The sequence below is a fragment of the Oncorhynchus kisutch genome, linkage group LG2 (assembly GCF_002021735.2).
Source record: "Oncorhynchus kisutch isolate 150728-3 linkage group LG2, Okis_V2, whole genome shotgun sequence".
NCBI classification, from domain to species: Eukaryota; Metazoa; Chordata; class Actinopteri; order Salmoniformes; family Salmonidae; genus Oncorhynchus; species Oncorhynchus kisutch.
Genome location: NC_034175.2, coordinates 35211186 through 35237779, shown reverse-complemented (window position 1 = coordinate 35237779; position 26594 = coordinate 35211186).

Genomic DNA, 26594 nt, shown 5'->3' with positions numbered 1-26594 from the left:
GTATAAATTGTCTATTTTTTGTCAGTTGGTTATCAGCTGGCTAGCAATCTTGCACAAAAGCAAGCTGACAATATTGAAATGTCCATGTTAGATGTGCTAAGCTTGCCAGTCTAATCGATATCAATGCAATTATTGAGTTGGTTAAATTGTGTATTGTTGTGTATTTTGTTGTAGTTGGCAGAGAATCTGATTCGACCAGCATGTGTTTCCAACCCCTAGCTCTGCAGAAGGCGAAGGTAATTTGGCCAAAATATTTACAAGCTGATGGCTAAGATATCTCAAGGTAAGTTTGTGGAAGGCAAGCCAAAATGTTTGATCCAAGACAAAACACTTTAAAAGGCATACTAATTAACGTCTGACCCGCTGGGAATGTGATGAAAGAAATAAAAGCTGAAATAAATCATTCTCTCTACTATTATTCTGACATTTCCCATTCTTAAAATAAAGTGGTGATCTTAACTTAGGCTTTCAAGTGTTTTAACAATGCAACTTTCCTCACCGGCTGAAGATGTAATATGCATTTCCCAAAACACCACGCGGAGTCACTAAGTGCGTTGTTGGAGCATGCGTCTCGATATTTATAGGATTTAAAGAAAGGGAGCGCTGCTCTCGGCTCAGCTTTCTCCATTCACATCTTACCTTAACCTATTAAGGCTACCCCCCTACTTTTAATAATGACATATCAGGCAATTTCCGGCCAAACGTTCCCCTAGCGGGATGTATGTCCTAGACAGGTTTTAACATTATAATTATTTCACAATACTGACGACAGATCAGCTCCTAAGGGAGATATTACCACCTACGGCTGCAAATATTTAGGCAGCTTATTCTAATGGTTACCCAATAAAAATGCACTAAATCACAGATTTGGCGCTACATATGAAATATATCGAGACAAATTCCAACAATTAATTTACCCATAAGATGCTTTTGGCAAACCGGGCCCAGATGCCTACCTCTATGTACTCAAATTTGGAAACAAGTTGTGTCTGCTTCAACACGTTAGACATTGATCAGCTTCCATACTAATTTGCTTAGACTACCTAAATAACATTGAATAGTTTAAATAATCTTCTAACTTTTCTTATACAAGTTGTATGTGAAAATAAATGCATCTGGACCAGTGCACAGTAGGGTGTCCTAAAATGTACACATTAGCATATTATGTATTGTGAATCCCCATCTCAGGCTAAATCAGACTGTGTGTTTTAGTGCCAGCCCTGCCAGTGATGAATTATTATTGTAACCATCAAGACCCTAAGGAGAGCTGTTTGTGGCAGATGCATCCTGGTCTTCACAGTCATTCGTGTAATGTCTCCATTCCAGAACATTAGTTAAAGTTTCTGTTCTATAAGGTACCACAGAGAGATGACCCCAGGGCCAGACCTTGGTATCTACACAGAGAACTATGTAAAAAGCAGATACTGTCTGCTGTGAATTATAAGTATCTTTCATACTAGTCTTAACCTTGTGACCCATTCCAAACATCTACTGTTTGTCATGTAGCCTGAAGGGGGTGTATCTTGGCTATAAAATATTTGTCTCGGGGCTCTCAATTAATCATTTGAGGGTGATACGTCGACCAGCCATCATTAACGTAGAGCACTCAATTGATTCACTTTATATGTGTGTGTTGTATTGACCTGCTCCCTTATTAATAAGTGAATAAGGATTTAGTTTAAGTAGAACTCTGACTTGTGTGATAAGTTTGTCTCTCCTCGTTTGATAGCAATAAAATTAACCACCACATTTGGCGATAAGGATGGGCTGTGAGTCTTCACTTGGTGACCGCTCCTGATGACCTGGGTAAATCGTGCATGTGTGAAACTTCAAACTTGGGATCTCAGTGACACCACACTTTGGGAAGGGAGCAGATGGACCCACCCATGATCTGAGAGGCAGCGAGCGGAGTGGATACCACATCTCGAACTTAGTTTGAAAAAAAGAGGTGAGCGAAACATGCAAAGTTATGTAGGCTCTGAGTTTATTCCTGTGTGAGGGGGGCACCTTGGAAGTGTAAACAGGGCCGAGTCAGTGGAGGATGTTCTGAGAGTTAGTCGATGACGACTCAATAACACCTATCATTGGTCGATTGCGAGTGACCTAGAGCCGTCCTGACATTGATCACAGGGGGGATTGGTGCGGTCTGTAGGAGTGAGGGGCCAGGGTGACTGTGGGTTCTGTGTGAAACACGGTACCAGGTGAAACCCTATTGGAAGAAGGACCTCATTCTGAAAAGTGTCTGTGTGACCATCTAAGTGACCCTCAGAAGTGGTGAATTTCAAATATTTTAAATGTGCTAACCAGGTATGCCCTGGGTTTGGTAATTTAGCATTAAGACTGACAGTGTATTACGTTTATTGGACAGTGTCCATTAGCAATACATTACAATGGGCATTTATCATCACGAATTGAACATGCTGTTATATATTGCTGAAATGACCAATTGTCTAGCTTGTTGAACTCGGGATGGCCAAGCAGTGATAGTGGTTCCTCCCCCTCGCTCGTTGGTGTTGATTTCAGCCTGTCCCTCATTAAATACATTGGAAATGTACAAATATACACTGTCCATGTGCAATGAATTACATTGGGCATTTCCCATTATGAATTGGACATGCTCTAATATTTTGCTGAAATGCCCAATTGTCTGGCTCATTGGATGGCCGAGCAGTGATAGTGGTAACTATTGCAGGCCCTGTGCGTCTGTAAGCCCCACACTGTGTCACTCCATCCTGGCTGTGTGTGTGTGTGAGAGTTTTTCCTTAGACATCTGATTGGAGAACTGACTGATTTACAGTTCATGAGGGTTGCCTAATCACACATGACATTTTTGAAAATTGTGACCTTTTTAAAATGAACACAGGTAATCCTCAGAGTGGCCTGATGGATTGTCATTGAAGATTAATTACCTTTTAATCGCATCAGACCAAGGCTTTGTATCTGTTCTCGTGCTCCTAAACCTTAGTGCTGCTTTTGATACCATTGATCACCACATTCTTTTGGGGAGATTGGAAACCCAAATTGGTCTATGTTCTGCCCTGGTTTAGATCTTATCTGTCGGAAGGCTGTGTTTCAGACATAAGGAAGTGGAGGGTGGCAAATGTTTTACTTTTAAACTCGGACAAAACAGAAATACTAGTTCTAGGTCCCACAAAACAAATAGATCTTCTGTTGGATCTGGCAATTAATTGTGATGGTTGTACAGTTGTCTCAAATATAACTGTGAAGGACCTCAGCATTACTCTGGACCCTGATCTCTCTTTTGACAAAATATCAAGGCTGTTTCAAGGACAGCTTTTCTCCATCTACACAACATTGCAAAAATCAGAAACTTTCTGTCCAAAGATTATGCAGAAAAATTAATCCACCCTCTTGTCAGGAGATACCGACTCCAATTACCGACTCCTGTTGCAGCTTTAAAAGCCAGTGTTCCTTTGTTAGAAAGAGAGAGCTTCTTGGTGTGTCCTGTGTTGGTTGTTGCAAGGTATTTTTTAGCCAGTCCTGCTGAGGTATGTTTATGCCGTAGGACTGTTTTTGATTTGAGAAATTGTTCACTTTAAGTTTGTATATTCTGTTCAATTTGTTCCCAGCGGAGAAGGGCGAAGGCACCTTGGGAGTGCTTGGGCAAGAGGCCTGCGAAGATACATATACTCGTAGTAGTTACTATGTCTATGCACACTAGGTAAGACCTGGGCGGACCATCCCTTGTGTTTTGGTGCGCCAGGTGGTGCTAAGACTGGTATGTAGTAGGTAGGAGAGGGGGCACTAACTTAAATTCTTTGCTTTGGTTCCGTCTAGCCTCTTTTCCCCTAATTACCTTGTGAAGGAAATCAATTCCCTGTAAACGGTAATATATTCTGCCTCTGTCATCCTTACCCACAACTACAGTCACATACCTCTTTCATTCCACGGGGCGTTGAGTGTAGCAGGTTGTGCCCCCCCCCCCAGGAGGTGTGCCTAACAAGCGTCAGCCATCATTCCTTCAATTCTGACCAGTTTCTCACTCCCTGCTGATGAAAAACATCCCCACAGCATGATGGTGTTCTCGGGGTGATGAGGGGTTGGGTTTGTGCAAAACATAACATTTTCCTTGATGGCCAAGATTATCAATTTTAGTGTCATCTGACCAGAGTACCTTCCATATGTCTGGGGAGTCTCCCACGTGTCTTATGGGGAACACCAAATGTTTTTTTTTCCTTTAACCTCTAGGATAGGGGACGCTTGCGGGAAAATGCAGCGTGGCAAATTCAAATAATCTAACTGTACTTAAATCACACATGTAAGATACTAAATTAAAGTTACACTCATTGTGAATCCAGCCAAAATGACAGATTTTAAAAAGGCTTTTCGGCGAAAGCATAAGAAGCTATTATCTGATGATAGCACAACAGTAAACAAAGAGTAGCATATTTCATCCCTGCAGGCACTACACAAAACGCAGAAATAAAACATGCCTTACCTTTGACAAGCTGCTTTTGTTGGCACTCCAATATGTCCCATTAACATCAATTTGTCCTTTTGTTCGATTAATTCCGTTCATATATATCCAAAATGTCCATTTATTTGGTGCGTTTGAAAACAGCTTCCAATTTGCGCAACGTCACTACAAAATATCTCAAGTTGCCTGTAAACTTTGCCAAAACATTGCTTTTGTAATACAACTTTAGGTATTTTCAAACGTTAATATCGATCAAATTGAAGACGGGTCTGTGTTAAATACAGGAAAACAACAAACCAAGCTACTTTTCAGGTCTTGCGCAACTCAAGTGTTACCCAGTTCCTAGATGGCTGTACATCATTGCACAAAGGAATAACCTCAACCAAATTCCAAAGACTGGTGACATCCAGTGGAATCAGTAGGAACTAAAAACAAGTGCCTAAGAAATATAGTTTCAATGAGAGTCTACTGAACAGACAGACCTCAAAAATAAATCTGAAAGGTTTGTCCTCTGGGTTTTGCCTGCTACATAAGTTGTTATGCTCACAGACATGATTCAACGAGTTTTAGAAACTTCAGTGTTTCCTATCCAAATCTACTAATAATATGCATATCTTGGCATAAGTAGCAGGAAGTTGAAATTGGGCATGTAATTTATCCAAAAGTGAAAATGCTGCCCCCTATACCTTAAGATTAAGCAATGGCTTGTTTCTGGCCAATCTTCTGTAAAGCCCAGCTCTGGAGTGTACGGCTTAAAGTGGTCCTACGGACAGATACTCCAATCTCTGCTGTGGAGCTTTGCACCTCCTTCAGGGTTCTTTGGTCTCTGTTGCCTCTCTGATTAATGCCCTCCTTGCCTGGTCTGTTTTTGTGGGTGGCCCTCTCTTGGCAGGTATGTTGTGGTATCATATCATTTCACATTTTTAATGGTGCACTCTGGGATGTTCAAAGTTCCTGTTTTTTTTAATAACCCAACCCTGATCTGTACTTCTCCACAACTTTGCCCCTGACCTATTTGAAGAGCTCCTTGGTCTTCGTGGTGCCCCTTAGTGGTGTTGCGGTCTCTGGGGCCTTTCAGAAAAGGTGCAAATATACAGAGATCTTGTGACACTTAGATTGGACACAGCTGGACTTTAGTGAACTAATTATGTGACTTCTGAAGGTAATTGGTTGCACCAGATCTTATTTAGGGGCTTCATAGCAAAGGGAGTGAATACATATGAAAGCACCACTTTTCCATTTGACACTTTTTTTGGAATATCACTTCAACAATTTGGGCTTGTGTTTGTCGATTTACATAAAATCCATTTAAATTACAGGTTTTAATGCAACAAAGTAGGAAAAACGCCAAAGGGGATGTGAACTTTGTAAGGCATTGTATTGAAGACTCATCTCTTCAGTATGTCCTATGATTGAGTGTAGTCTGGCCCAGGGGTGTGAAAGTGAATGGCAAGGTACTGGAGCAACTAACCACCCTTGCTGTCTCTGCCTGGCAGGTTCCCCGCTCTCCAATGAGATTCTGTCTCTAACCATATTACGGGGGCTGAGTCACTGGCTAACTGGTGCTCTTCCATGCTGTTCCTAGGAGTGGTGTGTCACTGATGTGATCTTCCTGTCCGGGTTGGCTCCCCCCTCGGGTTTGTGCTTTGGAAGAGATCTTTGTGGGCTATACTCAGCCTTGTCTCAGAGAATTATGTTGGTGTTTTGAAGATATCTGTCTAGTGGTGTGGGGATGTGCTTTTGCAAAGTGTGTTGGGTCATATCCTGCGTGGTTGGCCCTGTCTGAAGGTATCGTCGGACGGTTCCACAATGTCTCCTGACCCCTCCTGTCTCAGCCTCCAGTATTTATGCCGCAATAGTTTGTGCCTGGGGCTAGGGTCAGTCTGTTATATCTGGAGTATTTCTTCTGTCTTGTGTTAATTTAAGTATGCTGCCTCTTTCTCTCATCTCTCAGAGGACCTGAGCCCGAGGACCATGCCTCAGGACTAACTGGCCTGATGACTCCTTGTGGTCCCCAGTCCACCTTGTCGTGCTGTTTTGCCTGCGGCTATGGAACCCTGACCTGTTCACCTGATGTGCTACCTTGTCTCGGACCTGTTTTCGATTTTCTCTCTCTAAGTCTGCATGATCGGCAATAATTAGCCAACTGACATTTACTCCTGAGGTGCTGACCTGTTGCACCCTCTACAACCACTGATTATAATTATTTGACCCTGCTGGTCATCTATGAACATCTTGGCTGCGTATTGTTATATTATCCACCCGGCACAGCCAGAGGAGGACTGGCCACACCTCAGAGCCTGGTTCCTTTCTAGGATTCTTCCTAGGTTCCTGCCTTTCTCTGGAGTTTTTCCTAGCCACCGTGCTTCTACATTGCTTGCTGTTGTTTTAGGCTGGGTTTCTGTATAGCACTGTGTGACATCAGCTGATGTAAAAAGGGCTTGATAAATACATTTGATTTTAAGATGTAACCCGGAGATGCCATAATTTTCCCAAATCTCGGTCCTCCAGAAAGAAAGCAACACTTTTGCAGTTCAGTGTGATATCTTAAAAAAAAAGCAGCGTTAGAAAGGATTAGTGTCACGCTGGTATAAAGGATTTGAGACAGGTGCAGGAATACACAATAGGGGATTTTAACACACACAAAACAAACACTTATAGAAAATCACTGGGCTGTACCCAAACAAAAGAGCGAGGGTAAACCTTGTTGAACGCCATGGGACGATACTCGTAATACACAACATATGTATATAGCACGCAGCATAACTGCTGCACCAACGCATAGGTACTCACACCAATAACTGACAAGACCATGGGCACATACTAATCCGTGGGAATAGGGGACAGTTGTGTGTGATTAATTAATGTTCTGGAGTGATCCGTGACAATTAGTTACACATACTGACCAGATCAAATAGACATGAGTGCTAAATGGCAGACCAATCTGAACTCATCTCTCCGCATAACCAGCCAACCCATTATCTCACCCAATCATTGCTAGCGGGAAGGTTCCTTTTTCCATGGCTAAACAAACTAGGATCGTTATTTACAGATTGCGTACATGGAAGGTCAAATGTTCCAGAAGGCATTTCGATAAAAAAATAAATAATTACATTCAAATGCCTCGTGAAATAGTGATGTGTGACACGCTTAGTTTCCTGAAATGAGTAACAAATGCAGACTGACGGATTAAATGTAAACAATTTTACATTGTAGTACTTCTGACAGCTAACATTCTAACTCCGCTCATACATTTTAGACTTTACAGCATTCCCAGAAAGCTTGGATTATTGAGTCACTGTTAGTTATACGTTTAAGATGTGAATCTGTCGTGAAATTCGTCTTTTGTGTAATCAATTATATATACAAGTTTATACAGGACTAAGCATACATTTTCTTTAGTTATGTTCCAACATTCCCATCTTGTGCCAATATCAGGTGTTATGTCTTGGTTCCAATAGTTGTAAAAAAATTCTAAGAGGTTGTCAATTGGATAGGCTCTCTGCAAGGTTTTGCAGAGAGCCTTGACTTATTCCACATTTTTGTATTGTTAGAGCCTGAATTCAAAATGGGGGAAAAAAATGAAATACATGATCCATCTAGTCATAATACCCCATAATGACAAAGTGAAAACATGTTTAGAGATTTTTGCATATGTACTGAAAATGAATTACACATCTGATTTACATAAGTATTCATACCCCTCATTCAATACTTTGAAGAAGCACCTTTGGCAGCGATTATAGCTGTGAGTCTTTCTGGGTAAATCTCTAAGAGCTTTCCACTCCTGGATTGGTAATATCTGCCCATTATCCTTTTCTTAAATTGGTTGTTGATCATTGCTACATAACCATTTAAAGTAGATTTAAGACAAAACTCAGCTACTCAGGATCATTCACTGTCTTCTTGGTAAGCAATTCTAATGTAGATTTGGCCTCGTGTTTTAGATTATTTCCTGCTGAAAGGTGAAATAATCTCCCAGTGTCTGGGAAAGCAGATTGTTTTTACTCTAGGATTATGCCTGTGCTCCCCAGTCCTTAATGATTACAAGCATACCCATACCATGGTGCAGCCACTAAAATGCTATGAAAATATGGAGAGTGGTACTCAGTAATGTGTTGTATTGTCCCAAACATAATGCTTTATAGCTTGCCATATGTTTTACATTGTTACTTTAGTGCCTTGTTGCAAACAGGATGCATGTATTGGACAATTTTTATTCTGTGTAGGCTTCCTTTTCACCCCGTCAATTAGTTTAGTTTTGTGGAGTAACGACAATGTTGTTGATCTATCATCAGTTTTTTCCTATCACAGCCATTAAACTCTGTAACTGTTTTAAAGTCACCATTGGCCTCATGTTGAAATTTGTAAGAGGTGTCCTTTCTCCCTGGCAACCGAGTTAGGAAGGAGGCATGTATCTTTGTAGTGACTGGGTGTATTGATACACCATCCAAAGTGTAACTAATAACTTCACCATGCCAATAGGTGCCTTTCTTTGCGAGGCATTGGAAAACCTCCCTGGTCTTTGTGGTTGAATCTGTGTTTGAAATGTACTGCTCAACTGAGGGACCTTACTGATAATTGTATGCGTGGGGTACAGAGATCAAGTAGTCATAAAGCAATAATTGAGTGAGTCCATGCAACGTATGTGACACTTCGTAAGCATTTGTAGGCTTGCCATAACAAAGGAGTTTAATAATTATTTATTTAAGACATTTCAGCAATTCATTTTTTATTAATTTCCACTTAGACAATATGGGGTATTTTGTGTAGGCCAATGATACACTCAGGCTCTAACACAACAAACGTGTGAATGCTTTCTGAAGGCACTGTATAAATAGCAGTTGCTCAAGCAATACTTTTGCTAGGGCTGTCTGCAGAGGAAAACCAAAAATTTGCTATTATTGGCAGCGATATTTGGAATTCTTTTTGGTCCATTTAAACCCTTTGACATGTACAATCACATATTTGAGTAGTCCCTGCAGCGTACCATTGTAAATATGTGATTGGAACAGTAGCAACAGAACGTGTGATGCAACAAATGCGTCTTAACAGTATTGTTGTCTGAAAAGCATCTAAACAATGTTTTGTACGAATGGAAAAAACTATATGCGCAATTGTATTGCTCAATTTCACCTTTTATTGTAAAAGTTCAATGTAAACTTTATCATCCAAGCATCACACCGAACACATCCACAGCCAAACTCATTCCACAAACCTGTCTAAATAACAGGTTGCGCTGACAAAAAAACAAAATATAAGTTAGCGACCTAACAGCTAGACTAGTTTACAATGTACCACATCTCTGGTGAGCACAAGGGAGAAATGTAATATTGTTTAGAAAACAGATTTGTGTCAGCTAAGCTAACAGCGGCTAAATTCTTTATGATGGCAGCCATGTTTGTTTATGTTTGACTAGCGAAAACTCCCTAATCCCAGAATGCCATTCACTATAAAACGCAAATAAACAAAGTTAAAGTCAAAGATGACTGCGCCCATTACCCAAATAAGATTAATTTAGTTTGGCCACTTTTCATCATATTACAAATCTTCTATGTGCTTGTTACAGTGTATACCAGAACCAGAGCACATGATTTGCCAAGTCATTTACAGTTTTTGACACACCACAAAGCAAATAAAAGGTTATCACCTCACAGATTATCACCTCAAATACAAGCCTAGGCTATCCGTAGCGCAAAAGCTAATCAGGGTTTCCAGATTTTGATGGAACCATTTCAGTGGGGTGGGTTGTAGTCAGTAATACTTAATACAAATTTAACCGTAACATTCAGTCCTTAAATGACGCCAAAGCATAAACCTAGATAAGCCTGTCTAGCTCCATAGTTTACGATAGCCCATTATATCTACAACATTGCCTCATTCATGCCACAATCTTCACACACAATATAGCTGATACACACATTCAATATGCTCATCCACACAAACTACCACTTTGTTGCTTACATGACATGACCACCCTGTTCTCACTCTCCTCTGCCCCTAATAGGAAGCAGAAAATGTGGTCTTAATGCAGTGAGGGGTGCAAAGAATATTTGCAAAATGCAACAATACATTTCTAGAACAGCAGAATAGAAAATTAAATTCTGGTACCGCATGCAAAAAGAACTCACACTGTAAGTGCTGTTACTGACCTGTACTCCGCACATTGACTAGGTACCGGTACCCTCAATGTTCAAGCTAGCTAGCTAGCTAGCTAACAACTTCAGTATTCAGACTGTTTTGTTCTTAAAGGATTCTAACAATAGCATCATGTAGCTACACTGCATAAACCCCACAAGTTGCCGAATGCCTTTATTTCAAAACGTTAGGTAGCTTGCTGAAGCTAGTTATGCAGATTTTTGACATGATAATGTTAGTGTGTTTGGTTTGTAGATGATAATGCTGGCTAACTTGGTGGTTGATAGATTTTATGGCCCCGGACCACCCAAAACAAATCCATCTAGCTGTAAAATGTGGTACAGTAAAATCACACAAACATGTATTTCTCAGATACTGGTAGAGACTGATTTCGAAGGAACCTGATGTCACGACTTCTGCCGAAGTCGATGCCTCTCCTTGTTCGGGTTGTGCTCGGCGGTCGTCGTCAACGGTCTTATAGCCATCATTGATCCATTTTTCATTTTCCAGTGGTTTTGTCTTGTCTTCCTACACACCTGGTTTCAATCCCATTCATTACCTGTTGTGTATTTAACCCTCTGTTTCCCCTCATGTCTTTGTCAGAGATTGTTTGTTATTATTTTGTGTTGTTTGTATTGGTGTGCGACGGGTCCTCGTACCCACTCACACTCAACGTCAACAAAACTAAGGAGATGATTGTGAACTTCAGGAAACAGCAGAGGGAGCACCACCCCTATCCACATCGATGGGACAGTAGTGGAGAGGGTAGTAAGTTTTAAGTTCCTCGGCGTACACATCACAGACAAACTGAATTGGTCCACCCACACAGACAGCGTTGTGAAGAAGGCGCAGCAGCGCCTCATCAACCTCAGGAGGCTGAAGAAATTTGGCTTGTCACCAAAAGCACTCACGAACTTCTACAGATGCACAATCGAGAGCATCCTGTCGGGCTGTATCACCGCCTGGTATGGCAACTGCACCGCCCACAACCGTAAGGCTTCCAGAGGGTAGTGAGGTCTGCATAACGCATCACCGGGGGCAAACTACCTGCCCTCCAGGACACCTACACCACCCGATGTCACAGGAAGGCCATAAAGATCATCAAGGACAACAACCACCCGAGCAACTGCCTGTTCACCCCGCTATCATCCAGAAGGCGAGGTCAGTACAGGTGCATCAAAGCAGGGACCGAGAGACTGAAAAACAGCTTCTATCTCAAGGCCATCAGACTGTTAAACAGCCACCACTAACATTGAGTGGCTGCTGCCAACACACTGACTCAACTCCAGCCACTTTAATAATGGGAATTGATGGAAATTGATGGAAAATATATCACTAGCCACTTCAAACAATGCTACTTAATATAGTGTTTACATACCCTACATTACTCATCTCATATGTATATGTATATATTGTACTCTATATCATCTACTGCATCTTTATGTAATACATGTATCACTAGCCACTTTAAACTTTGTTTACATACCCTATATTACTCCTCAGATATGTATATACTGTACTCGATACCATCTACTGCATCTTGCCTATGCCGTTCTGTACCATCACTCATTCATATATCTTTACATAATCTTTATCCCTTTACACTTGTGTGTATAAGGTAGTAGTTTTGGAATTGTTAGGTTAGATTACTCGTTGGTTATTTCTGCATTGTCGGAACTAGAAGCACAAGCATTTCGCTACACTTGCATTAACATCTGCTAACCATGTGTATGTGACAAATAACTTTGATTTGATTTGACTTTGTTTTGTTTATTTATTCATGGTTCTGGATTTATGTTTTTGAAGTTATTAAACTACTCCATTTTACCAAGATCGATTCTCCTGCGCCTGACTTCCTTGCCACCGATACACATGCCTATGACAGAATCTCTGACTAAAATATGAAGTCAGCAGGAGAAGGTACTCCGGCCATGGAGGTGGAGGAGCTGGTCCAGTAACATACGGAGAGGATTTACCATTTGAGCGCAGCCATGGATCGCGTTGTCCAGAATTTGGACCGCTGGGAGAAACAGGGACTTTTTCCAGCGCCTCCACCAGCACAACCAGGGTCTATCCTGAGCCCCCCTTTCTCACCTGAACCCAGTGGGATACGTTTATCGATGCCACAGGGGTACAACGGCGGTGCTGCCAACTGCCAGGGTTTCCTCCTCCAACTAAGCCTGTACGTGGCCACGGTCCACCCAGCTCCATCGGACCGTGAGAAGAGTTTCGCCATCATCTCGTGCCTCACCGGCAAAGCCCTGGAGTGGGCCAGTGTTGTGTGTGGGAGAGGAGGATGCGGCGTTGGACCATTTAAAGGAGTTTACCCGCCGTTTCCGGGCAGTATTCGAACACCCACCCGAGGGCAGAGCGGCGGCTGAGCGCCTCTACCATCTGAGGCAGGAGACGAGGAGTGCCCAGGGCCCTGATCGACCATTACCGCTGTAGTCTACGGGAGGATGTCCGTCATGAGCTGGCCTGCAGAGACACTTCCTCACCTTCGACCAGCTGGTGGACAACATGCTGGCTACTTTCGGACGTCCAGATCGGGGTCTGGTTGTTCCATCCTCCTGCACCCCCTCTCCTGTGCCCATGGAGCTGGGAGGGATGGTACGCTGGGAGACCGGAGGGGTTCCCGCTTGTGCACCATATGTGTTTGCAGAGGTCACACTGCTGGTCGGTCCTGGGTTGGTTCCTCTGGGAATCGAAGCCGCAGGCAGGGCACTCTGGAATCACAGGTGAGTAGGCACCAGGTGAGTAGGCACCATTCTCATCCAGGGCCCTCTGTTGCACATATGTTTGTCTCTGTCACTTTTCCTGAATTTTCCCTGCGTTTCCAGCACAAGGCGCTAGTAGATTCAGGCACGGCTGGGAATTTCATTAATAAAGTGTTAGCTCATAGTTAGGGATCCCCATTGTTCCTGTGAATGTGCCTTTGCCCGTTCACGCCTTAGATAGTCGACCATTAGGGTCAGGGTTTATCAGGGAGGCCACCGCTCCTTTGAGTATGGTGACACAGGGGGGTCACAGGGAAAAGATTAGAATTTTTCGTATTGATTCTCCTGCTTATCACGTTGTGCTGGGCCTACCCTGGTTAGCTTGTCATAATCCCACTGTTTCTTGGCCACAGAGGACTCTCACGGGGTGGTTGCAAGAGTGCTCAGGTAGGTGCTTAGGGGTTTCTGTTGGTGCTACTATGGTGGAAAGTCCAGACCAGGTCTCCACCGTGCGCATTCCCCCAGAATATGCCGATTTGGCTCTCACTTTCTGTAAAAAGAAGGCAACTCAATTACCACCCCATCGACGGGGGGATTGTGCGATAAAACTCCTGGTAGACGCTGCACTTCCCAGGAGTCACGTGTATCCCCTGTCGCAAGCAGAGATGGTGTCTATGGAGACATATGTCTCCAAATCCCTGCGTCAGGGGTACATTCGGCCCTCCATTTCACCCGTCTCCTCAAGTTTATTTTTTGTGAAGAAGAAGGATGGAGATTTGCGTCAGTGCATTGATTATCGAGGTCTCAATCAAATCACGATGAGGTACAGTTACCCGCTACCTCTTATCGCTATGGCGATTGAGTCAATTTAAGGGGCGCAGTTCTTCACTAAACTGGATCTCAGGAGTGCGTACAACCTGGTGCGTATCCGGAAGGGAGACGAGTGGAAGACGGCATTTAGTACTACCTCAGGGCATTATGAGTACCTCGTCAAGCTGTATGGGTTGATGAGTGCTCCATCAGTCTTCCAATCTTTTGTAGATGGGATTTTCAGAGACCTGCATGGGCAGGGTGTAGTGATGTATACTGATGACATTCTGATATACTCCGCTACATGCGCCGAGCATGTGTCTCTGGTCGCCTGTTGGAGCATGACCTGTATGTTAAGGCTGAGAAATGCCTGTTCTTCCAACAGTCTGTCTCCTTCCTAGGGCATCGGATTTCCATGTCAGGAGTGGAAAGGAGGTGCAACGATAAAGGGTTTGCCAACTACTTTATCACGGTAAAGGAGGTGCAGCGATTCTTAGGGTTTACCAACTACTACAGGAGGTTTATCCGGGGTTTTGGTCAGGTTGCTGCTCCCATTACCTCACTGCTAAAGGGGGGCCCGGTGCGCTTGCGGTGGACAGTTGAGGCGAACAGGGCTTTTAGGCACCTGAAGACTCTGTTTACCTCAAATCAAATCAAATCAAAATCAAATTTATTTGTCACATACACATGGTTAGCAGATGTTAATGCGAGTGTAGCGAAATGCTTGTGCTTCTAGTTCCGACAATGCAGTAATAACGAACAAGTAATCTAACTAACAATTCCAAAAAAACTACTGTCTTATACACAGTGTAAGGGGATAAAGAATATGTACATAAGGATATATGAATGAGTGATGGTACAGAGCAGCATAGGCAAGATACAGTAGATGATATCAAGTACAGTATATACATATGAGATGAGTATGTAAACCAAGTGGCATAGTTAAAGTGGCTAGTGATACATGTATTACATAAGGATAAAGTCTGATATAGAGTACAGTATCTACGTATGCATATGAGATGAATAATGTAGGGTAAGTAACATTATATAAGGTAGCATTGTTTAAAGTGGCTAGTGATATATTTACATCATTTCCCATCAATTCCCATGATTAAAGTGGCTGGAGTAGAGTCAGTGTCATTGACAGTGTGTTGGCAGTAGCCACTCAATGTTAGTGGTGGCTGTTTAACAGTCTGATGGCCTTGAGATAGAAGCTGTTTTTCAGTCTCTCGGTCCCAGCTTTGATGCACCTGTACTGACCTCGCCTTCTGGATGACAGCGGGGTGAACAGGCAGTGGCTCGGGTGGTTGATGTCCTTGATGATCTTTATGGCCTTCCTGTAGCATCGGGTGGTGTAGGTGTCCTGGAGGGCAGGTAGTTTGCCCCCGGTGATGCGTTGTGCAGACCTCACTACCCTCTGGAGAGCCTTACGGTTGAGGGCGGTGCAGTTGCCATACCAGGCGGTGATACAGCCCGCCAGGATGCTCTCGATTGTGCATCTGTAGAAGTTTGTGAGTGCTTTTGGTGACAAGCCGAATTTCTTCAGCCTCCTGAGGTTGAAGAGGCGCTGCTGCGCCTTCCTCACGATGCTGTCTGTGTGAGTGGACCAATTCAGTTTGTCTGTGATGTGTATGTGATGTGTATGCCTCTGCTCCTGTGTTGGGTCATCCGGATCCCTCTTTCCCGTTCATAGTGGAGGTGGACGCATCCGAAACTGGGATAGGAGGAGTGCTCTCTCAGCGCTCGACGGAGCGCTCGGCACTCAGTGCTCAACGCTCAGCGCTCTGCGGAGCGGAACTATGATGTGGGGGACCGGGAGCTGTTGGCTGTCGTCAAGGCTTTGAAGGCGTGGAGACATTGGCTTGAGGGGGCTAAACACCCTTTTCTTATCCGGACTGACCATCGGCATCTGGAGTACATCCAGGAAGTGAGGAGACTGAATCCTCGCCAGGCAAGGTGGGCAATGTTTTTCACCCGTTTTGTGTTTACCCTCCCAGAACGTTAAGGCAGACGCACTGTCCCGGCTGTATGACACAGAGGAGCGGTCCATGGATCCCACTTCCATACTCCCAGCCTCTGGTTTGGTGGCGCCGGTAGTGTGGGAGCTGGATGCGGACATTGAGCGGGTGTCACGTGCAGAGCCCTCTCCCCCTCAGTGTCTAGCTGGGCATCTGTACATTCGGTCTGCTGTCCGCGACCGACTAATCTATTGGGCCCACACGTCACCCTCCTCTGGTCATCCTGGGATAGGTCGGACTGTGCACTGTCTTGAGTGGAGGTGCTGGTAGCCCACTTTAGCTAAGGACGTGAGGGTTTATGTGTCCTCCTGCTCCGTGTGCGCCCAGCGCAAGGCTCCTAGACACCTGCCCAGAGGTAAGTTACAACCCTTACCCATTCCACAACGGCCGAGGTCGCACCTGGCGGTGTATTTCCTAACCGATCTTCCACCTTCACAGGGTAACACCCCGATCCTAGTCATTGTGGATAGTTTATCTAAGTCCTGTCATCACCTCCCTTTGCCTGGTCTCCCTATGTCCTTACAAACTGCGGAGGCCCTGTTTACCCACGTCTTCCGGCACTATGAGGTGCCTGATGATATAGTGTCTGACCGGGGTCCCCAGTTCACATTAAGGGTCTGGTAGGCGTTCATGGAACGTCTGGTGGTCTCGGTCAGCCTCACCTCAGGTTTTAACCCCTTGTTCCATGTGTCTCTCCTCAGGCTGGCGGTGGCTGGCCCGCTCCAGGAGGCTGGACATCGAGGGGCGTACTCCATTCGTTTCATCTTGGATTCGAGACGTCGGGCCTTCACGAACTTCTACAGATGCACAATCGAGAGCATCCTGTCGGGCTGTATCACCGCCTGGTATGGCAACTGCACCGCCCACAACCGTAAGGCTTCCAGAGGGTAGTGAGGTCTGCATAACGCATCACCGGGGGCAAACTACCTGCCCTCCAGGACACCTACACCACCCGATGTCACAGGAAGGCCATAAAGATCATCAAGGACAACAACCACCCGAGCAACTGCCTGTTCACCCCGCTATCATCCAGAAGGCGAGGTCAGTACAGGTGCATCAAAGCAGGGACCGAGAGACTGAAAAACAGCTTCTATCTCAAGGCCATCAGACTGTTAAACAGCCACCACTAACATTGAGTGGCTGCTGCCAACACACTGACTCAACTCCAGCCACTTTAATAATGGGAATTGATGGAAATTGATGGAAAATATATCACTAGCCACTTCAAACAATGCTACTTAATATAGTGTTTACATACCCTACATTACTCATCTCATATGTATATGTATATATTGTACTCTATATCATCTACTGCATCTTTATGTAATACATGTATCACTAGCCACTTTAAACTTTGTTTACATACCCTATATTACTCCTCAGATATGTATATACTGTACTCGATACCATCTACTGCATCTTGCCTATGCCGTTCTGTACCATCACTCATTCATATATCTTTACATAATCTTTATCCCTTTACACTTGTGTGTATAAGGTAGTAGTTTTGGAATTGTTAGGTTAGATTACTCGTTGGTTATTTCTGCATTGTCGGAACTAGAAGCACAAGCATTTCGCTACACTTGCATTAACATCTGCTAACCATGTGTATGTGACAAATAACTTTGATTTGATTTGACTTTGTTTTGTTTATTTATTCATGGTTCTGGATTTATGTTTTTGAAGTTATTAAACTACTCCATTTTACCAAGATCGATTCTCCTGCGCCTGACTTCCTTGCCACCGATACACATGCCTATGACAGAATCTCTGACTAAAATATGAAGTCAGCAGGAGAAGGTACTCCGGCCATGGAGGTGGAGGAGCTGGTCCAGTAAGCTAACCAGCCTACCCTGGTTAGCTTGTCATAATCCCACTGTTTCTTGGCCACAGAGGACTCTCACGGGGTGGTTGCAAGAGTGCTCAGGTAGGTGCTTAGGGGTTTCTGTTGGTGCTACTATGGTGGAAAGTCCAGACCAGGTCTCCACCGTGCGCATTCCCCCAGAATATGCCGATTTGGCTCTCACTTTCTGTAAAAAGAAGGCAACTCAATTACCACCCCATCGACGGGGGGATTGTGCGATAAAACTCCTGGTAGACGCTGCACTTCCCAGGAGTCACGTGTATCCCCTGTCGCAAGCAGAGATGGTGTCTATGGAGACATATGTCTCCAAATCCCTGCGTCAGGGGTACATTCGGCCCTCCATTTCACCCGTCTCCTCAAGTTTATTTTTTGTGAAGAAGAAGGATGGAGATTTGCGTCAGTGCATTGATTATCGAGGTCTCAATCAAATCACGATGAGGTACAGTTACCCGCTACCTCTTATCGCTATGGCGATTGAGTCAATTTAAGGGGCGCAGTTCTTCACTAAACTGGATCTCAGGAGTGCGTACAACCTGGTGCGTATCCGGAAGGGAGACGAGTGGAAGACGGCATTTAGTACTACCTCAGGGCATTATGAGTACCTCGTCAAGCTGTATGGGTTGATGAGTGCTCCATCAGTCTTCCAATCTTTTGTAGATGGGATTTTCAGAGACCTGCATGGGCAGGGTGTAGTGATGTATACTGATGACATTCTGATATACTCCGCTACATGCGCCGAGCATGTGTCTCTGGTCGCCTGTTGGAGCATGACCTGTATGTTAAGGCTGAGAAATGCCTGTTCTTCCAACAGTCTGTCTCCTTCCTAGGGCATCGGATTTCCATGTCAGGAGTGGAAAGGAGGTGCAACGATAAAGGGTTTGCCAACTACTTTATCACGGTAAAGGAGGTGCAGCGATTCTTAGGGTTTACCAACTACTACAGGAGGTTTATCCGGGGTTTTGGTCAGGTTGCTGCTCCCATTACCTCACTGCTAAAGGGGGGCCCGGTGCGCTTGCGGTGGACAGTTGAGGCGAACAGGGCTTTTAGGCACCTGAAGACTCTGTTTACCTCAAATCAAATCAAATCAAAATCAAATTTATTTGTCACATACACATGGTTAGCAGATGTTAATGCGAGTGTAGCGAAATGCTTGTGCTTCTAGTTCCGACAATGCAGTAATAACGAACAAGTAATCTAACTAACAATTCCAAAAAAACTACTGTCTTATACACAGTGTAAGGGGATAAAGAATATGTACATAAGGATATATGAATGAGTGATGGTACAGAGCAGCATAGGCAAGATACAGTAGATGATATCAAGTACAGTATATACATATGAGATGAGTATGTAAACCAAGTGGCATAGTTAAAGTGGCTAGTGATACATGTATTACATAAGGATAAAGTCTGATATAGAGTACAGTATCTACGTATGCATATGAGATGAATAATGTAGGGTAAGTAACATTATATAAGGTAGCATTGTTTAAAGTGGCTAGTGATATATTTACATCATTTCCCATCAATTCCCATGATTAAAGTGGCTGGAGTAGAGTCAGTGTCATTGACAGTGTGTTGGCAGTAGCCACTCAATGTTAGTGGTGGCTGTTTAACAGTCTGATGGCCTTGAGATAGAAGCTGTTTTTCAGTCTCTCGGTCCCAGCTTTGATGCACCTGTACTGACCTCGCCTTCTGGATGACAGCGGGGTGAACAGGCAGTGGCTCGGGTGGTTGATGTCCTTGATGATCTTTATGGCCTTCCTGTAGCATCGGGTGGTGTAGGTGTCCTGGAGGGCAGGTAGTTTGCCCCCGGTGATGCGTTGTGCAGACCTCACTACCCTCTGGAGAGCCTTACGGTTGAGGGCGGTGCAGTTGCCATACCAGGCGGTGATACAGCCCGCCAGGATGCTCTCGATTGTGCATCTGTAGAAGTTTGTGAGTGCTTTTGGTGACAAGCCGAATTTCTTCAGCCTCCTGAGGTTGAAGAGGCGCTGCTGCGCCTTCCTCACGATGCTGTCTGTGTGAGTGGACCAATTCAGTTTGTCTGTGATGTGTATGTGATGTGTATGCCTCTGCTCCTGTGTTGGGTCATCCGGATCCCTCTTTCCCGTTCATAGTGGAGGTGGACGCATCCGAAACTGGGATAGGAGGAGTGCTCTCTCAGCGCTCGACGGAGCGCTCGGCACTCAGTGCTCAACGCTCAGCGCTCTGCGGAGCGGAACTATGATGTGGGGGACCGGGAGCTGTTGGCTGTCGTCAAGGCTTTGAAGGCGTGGAGACATTGGCTTGAGGGGGCTAAACACCCTTTTCTTATCCGGACTGACCATCGGCATCTGGAGTACATCCAGGAAGTGAGGAGACTGAATCCTCGCCAGGCAAGGTGGGCAATGTTTTTCACCCGTTTTGTGTTTACCCTCCCAGAACGTTAAGGCAGACGCACTGTCCCGGCTGTATGACACAGAGGAGCGGTCCATGGATCCCACTTCCATACTCCCAGCCTCTGGTTTGGTGGCGCCGGTAGTGTGGGAGCTGGATGCGGACATTGAGCGGGTGTCACGTGCAGAGCCCTCTCCCCCTCAGTGTCTAGCTGGGCATCTGTACATTCGGTCTGCTGTCCGCGACCGACTAATCTATTGGGCCCACACGTCACCCTCCTCTGGTCATCCTGGGATAGGTCGGACTGTGCACTGTCTTGAGTGGAGGTGCTGGTAGCCCACTTTAGCTAAGGACGTGAGGGTTTATGTGTCCTCCTGCTCCGTGTGCGCCCAGCGCAAGGCTCCTAGACACCTGCCCAGAGGTAAGTTACAACCCTTACCCATTCCACAACGGCCGAGGTCGCACCTGGCGGTGTATTTCCTAACCGATCTTCCACCTTCACAGGGTAACACCCCGATCCTAGTCATTGTGGATAGTTTATCTAAGTCCTGTCATCACCTCCCTTTGCCTGGTCTCCCTATGTCCTTACAAACTGCGGAGGCCCTGTTTACCCACGTCTTCCGGCACTATGAGGTGCCTGATGATATAGTGTCTGACCGGGGTCCCCAGTTCACATTAAGGGTCTGGTAGGCGTTCATGGAACGTCTGGTGGTCTCGGTCAGCCTCACCTCAGGTTTTAACCCCTTGTTCCATGTGTCTCTCCTCAGGCTGGCGGTGGCTGGCCCGCTCCAGGAGGCTGGACATCGAGGGGCGTACTCCATTCGTTTCATCTTGGATTCGAGACGTCGGGCCTTCAGTACCTTGTGGACTGGGAGGGGTACGGTCCGGAAGAGAGATGCTGGGTTCCGGTGGAGGACGTGTTATATCCTTCCTGCTGCAAGAATTTCACCCTCTCCATCCGGATCGCCCTGCGCCTCGCACTCCGGGTCGTCCCCGAGGCCCGATGTCGACGATCCTGGAGCCGTGCGTCAGGGGCGGTGTACTGTCACGACTTCTGCCGAAGTCGATGCATCTCTTTGTTTGGGTGGTTCTCAGCGGTCGACGTCACCAGTCTTCTAACCATCATTGATACATTTTTTATTGCTTTGTTATTATCTAGTGTTGTTTGTATTGGTGTGCGACGGGTCCTCGTACCTACTTTTTTTCGTTTATTTATTCATGGTTTTGGAGTTATGTTTTTGAAGTTATTAAAGAATATTGCGGTCTTCATTTCACCTGCCACATAGTTTTTCCTTTATGAACCTTACCGGTCGTCCCCAGTCACATGGTGTTTGTTTACGAGCACACAACGATAAGACCGGAGCATTGTGAGTCACCCACTGTTGTGCAGTATGAGCCAGGTGATCTAGTTACAGTATGGAATTCACAACTAAATGTTTGCCAGCTAGGTACCTTATAACTATTACTTTAACAGTCCAAAAATGTGCTAAATGCTCTGCAGTTGTGCTTTTGGTTTGCTAATTTAATAGCTATTTAGCAATCTAGCTAAGTGGTTAGCTTCTTTCAAAATCAAGCTTCACTTGATAGCCTAACAGCAGAACATTTCCTCCTGGATCAAGAGACTTTCTGTCCAATATTTGTTGTTTGCATGCTGCAACATTTTTTTATTTGATGGTTGACACAACCGCTGAGTATGCACTTGGGATGGGGAGGCTACTTTCCTCTGCCATTGCATTACTGAGCCCTTTACTACGTACAGCACCTCGTTTGAGGGCTTAACTTTGGTCAAATCAAATCTAATTGTATTTGTCACATGCGCCGTAAAATGCTTACTTAACCAACAATGCTGTTTTAACGAAATAGAGTAAAGAAAATATTTACTAAATGAACTAAAGTTTTTTAAATTTTTTAAATTTAAGTAACACAATAAAATAACAATAATGAGGCTATATACAGGGGGTAGGGTACCGAGTCAATGTGCGAGGGTACAGATTGGTTGAGGTAATTTGTATATGTAGGTAGGGGTAAAGTGACTATGTGTAGATAATAAACACCGAGTAGCAGCAGTCAACTCTAAGTTCAACTCAGGATAACTGGTACCACGAAAGTGGCTCACCTTTTTGCCAGGTAAATGTCTTTGGCAACGAATGCTTCGGGAACTAACCTGCTCTGGGTCAGGCTAAATCAGAGCTAACTCTATTTATCCTGAATTATGTGTCTGAGCCAGGAGATGCGTCACGATCGCTGTCATCGTGGAAATGACCGGACCAAGGTGCAGCATGGTGAGCGTACATTTCTTTTATTGATAAATGTTGCCAATAAAACAAAGAACAAGGAAACGACCGTGAAGCTTACTTAGGCTATAATGCCACTAACAAAGACCCACAAATACACTAGGAAAACAGGCTACCTAAGTATGATTCCCAATCAGAGACAACGATAGACAGCTGTCCCTGGTTGAGAACCATACCCGGCCAAAACATAGAAACAAAGAACATAGAGTTTCCCACCCGAGTCACACTGACCAACCAAACATAGAGAATAAAAAGAACTCTACGGTCAGGGCGTGACAAGATGAGGACCAATGAAATCAGATTCCCTCCTTATTGCAAAGATTGCTTCATTATCCCCTTCATTTGAGAAAGGGGATGATGATTCAATAACTCCTGTGCTCCAAAGCAACTCACCACTGTACCTCTCATCCATGGACCCTCACTCTCATCCACTTTTTACCGTGTGTTAGTGTGTCACTGATAACATAAGTGAAATTTTAGTGGGTTAGGGTTCCACCACAGTATTTATGTCTTCATATGTAACATGCTACTGTAGTAATGCCTACTGTACTACTGCCTACATGTCTCATTCAATGTAGTGTGTTAGTATTGCATAACAGTGTAATAGCCAATGTTACATAGAACATATCTTGCCTACTTGGCCCTTGGTACAATGCTGGGTCAAGTCTAGCCTCCAGGTCATGAGGAGTATTCTACACCCCAATGTGCCTGTGGGCCCTAACCTGGCTGACGTGGGGTGCGTTCAGTTTGCTTGAACGTTTGCTACATTGTGGAATGGTTTGTACTGAACGACACGTTTCCCCGATATGTTCTTGTAGATTCTTGAGCAGATTCTGAGGTACATTAGCTCTATCTGGTGGTTGTGCCGGAGTGTGGCTTGAAGGAACGAGTGACGTATTTAAAGGGCATTTTGATCCCACAACCTAAACCCTCCCCATTGTTCAACTGGTCGTTCAGTACAACAACGTTTCCATTTCATTTGATGTTCCACTATGTTTTTTCGTATTGAATGTAGGCCTGTTTGATTGCACTCACCCAATGTCTCACCCAGTCATCATGTCCTGGCCTCTACCAAGATGGCTGCTTGTTTACTTATTAGTATTGTTTTCCCATAGCATGCTCATCATCTCTGCTAACTGCTTATGCCCTTAATACAGCTCCCTATTCAGGCCTATAGCCTGAGTCCTACTAGACTGTAGCCTAGTCTAGCGCTCTAGCCTCCTGGTTATTACCTGGTTATCAATGTATGCTGTTGCCTACTAGCCTAGCATAATATCTTAATTTGGATATACAGTGCCATAATTTTGCACGCCCAATTTTTCAGTTTTTGATTTGTTAAAAAAGTTTGAAATATCCAATAAATGTCGTTCCACTTCATGATCGTGTCCCACTTGTTGTTGATTCTTCACAAAAAATACAGTTTTATATCTTTATGTTTGAAGCCTGAAATGTGGCAAAAGGTCGCAAAGTTCAAGGGGGCCGAATACTTTCGCAAGGCACTGTATCATGTACCATGCTAGCCCCTTTATACAGCATGCCATCATTACAGCTACAGCATGTTAGCCCACTAGCCCTAACTATTGCACCTATTATTTATATTATACTGTACACTATAGCCTGCTAGCAGGTCCTGTCCATACTGTATATAGTGTTCTATCACGTGTTGTGTTATCCTACCTCTATTAGCTGCCAATGTATAATCTGTGCCATTTCCTGCGACTGGTCCTATACATTTAATGCTATTTAAGCCATATCACAATGGTATTATCCATTCCAGTGCTAAAGTTATTACATAGTCATAACCACATGTACACTTTAATATATGCTCTCTTTCTGTTTTGTTTACAGTAAATCACTATCACTATTCACCCTCCATCAATCCTGTTCTTGGCCCTCCTATGTTGAACATAATAAAGGTCTCTCTATCCACCGGATGTGTACCAAACTCACTAAAAGTGGCAGTAATAAAGCCTCTATTGAAGAAGCCAAACCTTGACCCAGAAATTTTTAAAAACCTGTTGGTCTATATTGAGTCTCCCATTCCTCTCAAGAAAAATGTAAAAAGCTGTTGCGCAGCAACTCACTACCTTCCTGAAGACAAACGATGTATACGAAATATATATTTTACCTCTTGGGGATGTCATTCGAAAACATAATTTTAACTTTCACTGCTATGCGGATGACACACAGCTGTACATTTCAATGAAACATGGTGAAGCCCCAAAATTGCCCTCGCTAGAAGCATGTGTTTCAGACATAAGGAAGTGGATGGCTGCAAACGTTCTACTTTTAAACTCGGACAAAACAGAGATGCTTGTTCTAGGTCCCAAGAAACAAAGAGATCGTCTGTTGAATCTGACAATTAATCTTAATGGTTGTACAGTCGTCTCAAATAAAACTGTGAAGGACCTCGGCGTTACTCTGGACCCTGATCTCTCTTTTGAAGAACATATCAAGACCATTTCAAGGGCAGCTTTTTTCCATCTACGTAACATTGCAAAAATCAGATACTTTCTGTCAAAAAATGATGCAGAAAAATGTATCCATGCTTTTGTCACGTCTAGGTTAGACACTGCAATGCTCTACTTTCCGGCTACCCGGATAAAGCACTAAATAAACTTCCGTTAGTGCTAAATACGGCTGCTAGAATCCTGACTAGAAACAAAAAATTTGATCATATTACTCCAGTGCTAGCCTCCCTAACCTGGCTTCCTGTCAAGGCAAGGGCTGATTTCAAGGTTTTACTGCTAACCTACAAAGTATTACATGGGCTTGCTCCTACCTATCTCTCTGATTTGGTCCATACATACCTACACATACGCTACGGTCACAAGACGCAGGCCTCCTAATTGTCCCTAGAATTTCTAAGCAAACAGCTGGAGGCAGGGCTTTCTCCTATAGAACTCAATTTTTATGGAATGTTCTGCTTACCCATATAAGAGACGCACACTCGGTCTCAACCTTTAAGTCTTTACTGAAGACTCATCTCTTCAGTGGGTCATCTGATTGAGTGTAGTCTGGCCCAGGAGTGGGAAGGTAAACGGAAAGGCTCTGGAGCAACGAACTGCCCTTGCTGTCTCCCCCTGGCCGGTTCCCCTCTTTCCACTGGGATTCTCTGCCTCTAACCCTATTACAGGGGCTGAGTCACTGGCTTACTGGGGCTCTTTCATACCGTCCCTGGGGGGGTGCGTCACTTGAGTGGGTTGAGTCACTGATGTGATCTTCCTGTCTGGGTTGGGCCCCCCCCTTGGGTTGTGCCGTGGCGGAGATCCTTGTGGTCTATACTTGTCTCAGGATGGTAAGTTGGTGGTTGAAGATATCCCTCTAGTGGTGTGGGGGCTGTGCTTTGGCAAAGTGGGTGGGGTTATATCCTTCCTGTTTGGCCCTGTCCAGGTGTGTCCTCGGATGGGGCCACAGTGTCTCCTGACCCCTCCTGTCTCAGCCTCCAGTATTTATGCTGCAGTGGTTTATGTGTCGGGGGGCTAGCGTCAGTTTGTTATATCTGGAGTACTTCTCCTGTCCTATTCGGTGTCCTGTGTGAATTTGTGTGCTCTCTAATTCTCTCTTTCTTTCTCTCTCTTGGAGGAGCTGAGCCCTAGGACCATGCCTCAGGACTACCTGACATGATGACTCCTTGCTGTCCCCAGTCCACCTGGCCGTGCTGTTGCTCCAGTTTCAACTGTTCTGCCTTATTATTATTGGGCCATGCTGGTCATTTATGAACATTTGAACATCTTGGCCATGTTCTGTTATAATCTCCACCCGGCACAGCCAGAAGAGGACTGGCCACCCCACATAGCCTGCTTCCTCTCTAGGTTTCTTCCTAGGTTCAGGCCTTTCTAGGGAGCTTTTCCTAGCCACCGTGCTTCTACACCAGCATGGCTTGCTGTTTGGGGTTTTAGGCTGGGTTTCTGTAAAACACTTTGTGACCTTAGCT